Source organism: Tupaia chinensis, unplaced genomic scaffold (assembly GCF_000334495.1).
Source record: "Tupaia chinensis unplaced genomic scaffold, TupChi_1.0 Scaffold145870_1, whole genome shotgun sequence".
NCBI lineage: Eukaryota > Metazoa > Chordata > Mammalia > Scandentia > Tupaiidae > Tupaia > Tupaia belangeri.
Window position 1 is genome coordinate 5,199,132 of NW_006205727.1, and position 3,727 is coordinate 5,202,858.

A 3,727-nucleotide genomic window follows, 5' to 3' on the forward strand; every position below is an offset into this window, starting at 1 on the left:
GGCCAGATGTAAAAGGCCACATATTACATAATTCAATTTATGTAAAATGCCCAGAATAGGAAAACCTATCAAGACAGAATGCTGCCCAGTGGTTGTGAAGAGCTGGAAGGAAGGGGAGACAGGGAGAAACTGCTACATGGCTAAAGGGTTTTACTTTGGATTAATTGAAAAAGTTTTGAAACTAGAAGAGGTGGTGGTTGTACAACCTTGTGAAAGTACTGATCCCACTACATGGTTCACTTTAAAATGGTTGTGGAAGGTTGGATTGCACCTCAAAAAATTATTTTATTTACAGATTCTAATAGTATATTTAAAAAATTTATTTCTGGGGACCAGCAGATGGCATAATGGTTATGTCACTAGACTCCCACAGTCGACCACAGTTCAAGTCCCAGACCTGGCAGCTTAAACTCACATCGGGTGCGTGTGCATGTGTGCCCAATATCCTGAGAGGAAAATGGAGGAGAAGGGACTGTGGCATGGCCATCCACCGGGGGGGTGGGGATGGGGGAGGAGCGGTTCTTGCTTTATGCATCTCTGTCTCTCTCTTTCTAGTGAATACACGCACCCTATAGCAGAAATCTCTCTCTAAAAAAAAAAAAAAAAGTTCATTTCTTCCATGAAAGATAGACAGAGAGATATGGAGAAGTAGGCACCTCCCAAGGGGGGTCTTCAGGTCACTACCACCAGCCTCAGTTGGCCCATGTTGTGGGCAGGTTAATGTCCTACATCCACAGCGAGGTATCTGGGTTCAAACTCAGGACCTTCCTACCTGGGTCCAGTTGCGTTACTGCCACCATCTGGCTCTTCCAATGACATGTTTGTTCCAATTCACTTTCCATCAGCGAATTGAAAAAGATGCAGACAAATTATTTCCCAATGCTTGGGACTTAGGTTTCTGTTGGCACAACCCAGGAAGGCTTGGACTTGAAACAAAAATCTTCCCTTACCTTTTAACCCAAGTATCTGTTCAAGAGCACAGGAGTCTCGATCCTCACAATTAGGGGCTTGTCCTAAAACATCAGTCACTGGATATACATGTTTTTAAAAATTTGTCAGAGTGTGCATGCCCCTCCCAGAGAGAGACAGGGACAGAAAGAAAGAAAGAAAGCACCTCCCATGGGGAATGGTCATGCCGCAATCCCTTCTCCATTTCTTCTTTCAAGAGTTTGGGCATGCACACATATCCACCTGGCATGCTTATCAAGCTGCCAGGCCGGACTTGTACCACATAGTCAGCCATGAGGGACTCAGTCACCTTAATCATCATGCCACCAGCTAGCCTGGATTTCTTAACAGAGAAGGTCGGTGGTCCGGTTTATTAATTAATTAATTAATTAATGTTTACTTTTATCTACATTTATTTTATGCTGACTTTATTCCTGTGCCATAAGTTTTTGTTTCTTCAGTTTCTTCTGGGATGTCTTTTTCTTCTGTGCGACTTCCTCTTCCGGTTTAGGAACAATTTGCTCCTTTTCAGTGAGGATCATCTGGATGTGGCAGGGGGAGCTCACGTATGGATTAACCCGCTCATGAGCTCTGTACGTGCGACGGCACGTCTTGGGTGCCTTGTTTACCTGAATGTGCTCAATGACCAGGGAATCTACATCTAACCCCCTAAGTTCAGCATTACTCTCTGCATTTTCAAGCATGTACAGCAAAAATTCAGCACTCTTTTTGGGCCACCGACGTCGTGTCCAGCCCCACTGTTTAGCCTGGGCACATCTACCAACTCCACCATTGTAACGACGGAATGGCACACACTGCTTCGATAAAGTGACAGCCTTCAGATACTTGGTGGCTTTTCGGATATGCACACCCTTGATGGCCTGGGCAGTTTCAGGAGTGTTCTTAAAGTGAACAGGAAGATTTGAACCTCTTAATTTGCATGACTTTGTGGGGTTCTCTGGGTCAAGTGAATAGGGAACCATTTTCAAAGATCACCTCAGGCCGCTTACAAGAAGAGTGGTGGTCTGATTAAATACAAACAAAATGGTTGGCATCACAGCTCTGAGGAGAAAATGATTTAAGCGGGACTTTTAATTTTTTCACGTCAACCATAAATTTGGCTTCTACGGTAAGTATTGGCTTCGGTATTATTTTTCAATTTTACATATTAAAAACAACATTTGTGCTGATATTATGCAGCCATATGTAGCAGTAAATCTAGTATCATCTGCCTCTGATTCATAATTCTCAAGGAGTTTGCTGAAAGAAGCATAACAAAATATAAAGTCTTTCTTCCAGTCCTACCACGCTAAGACTTCCTTGAGAGATTTCATTTCAGGAAACAAAGGCAACATTTTAAATGGCCTTAATGTTTTTAGTGATTTCCTTTCTTAGCCAAGAGGTGTCATCTGGCAGGCAACAGAACATCCCACTCCCTCCTTGCCTAATTAAAATGTGTGACTCTCCTTAGGGGAAGAAAGTAACATTTGGCAACAGATTGCTAGATTTAAGCACCAAAAAATAGAAATGGCATGTGAATAAGTCAGCGGCATCCGCCCCTCACTTGTGTATTAACTGACATCTCCCTGCACTCAAAAACCTACAGCTGCTGAAGGTCTTTTAGGTTAAACACAAGAACGTTGATGGCTCTTGCCATTTTCCCAGTAATTCGATTCCAACTGGAGCAACACATTAAAATCCTACTTCCAGAAAAGTCTTTTTCCATCATCCTTTTCTCTCCAAGGTGTTTATCATGACTATTATGCTCATCAACACCCCTATTAAGATGGAATACAGATCGCATGTTTCATTGAAGCTAGTAAGTTGGAAAATAAATTTGGTCAAACGTGTGTTTAAAATAAGAGTATTTTACTGGTATGGATGTGGAGAAAAGGAAATTCTTACATACTGTTGGTAGGAATATAAAGTAGTTATATTTTTACAGAAAACAGTACAAAGATTTCTCAAAAATTAAAAATAGAACCACTGTATGATCAAGCAATCCCATTAATGCGTGTATATCCAACAGAAATGAAGTCAGTGTGTCAAAAAGACAACTGTACTCCCATGTTTGTTACAGCACGATCCATAACAGCCAAGACATGAAATCAACCTAAATGTCCATCAACAGATGAATGGAAAACAAGAAATGTGGTATAAATGCACAATAGACTATTACTCAGCCATTAAAAAGTCAATGAGAGCCTGTCAGTTGTGGCAATGTGGATGGATCCTGGGGAGCATTTATGTGAAATGAAACATGCTGAGCACAGAACGACAGATACTATGTGACCTCACTCACAGGTGGTCACACCTTAAAAAAATTGATCTCCCAGAAGTAGAGAATAAAATGGCAGTTAGAAAGCTGGAAAGGGTAGAATGGAGAGGTGCAGAGTGACAGGTAGACTGAAAAAGTTAAGTTCTGGTCTCTGCAGTGCAGTAGGGTGACTATAGCTAATAATACTATATTTCAAAAATGAGCATTTTGGATGTTCTCACTACAAAAAAAAAATGAGAAATGTTTGAGGACATAGATGTGTTCAACATCCTGATTTGATCATTTCACAGTGTATTGAAACATCACACTGTACCCCATGAGTATGTGTGATTAGTATATGTCAAATATCAAAATTTTTAACAAAGTAAAATTTTATTATCATGGTGTTTATCAAAAAACATATGGGAAAATTCAGTCTCACCATAATCAGAGAAATACAAATTAAAATTAAAACAAAATTATATATAGGCTCATTATGATGGCAAGAAAAAATTAAGTACC

General features: G+C 40.4%; 1 pseudogene; it reads right to left on the bottom strand.

Moving 5' to 3' along the window:
- Positions 1–1,376: 1,376 nt before the first annotated feature.
- On the bottom strand, positions 1,377–1,931 carry LOC106733901 (60S ribosomal protein L17 pseudogene; annotated as a pseudogene).
- Between the last annotated feature and the right edge of the window lie 1,796 nt (positions 1,932–3,727).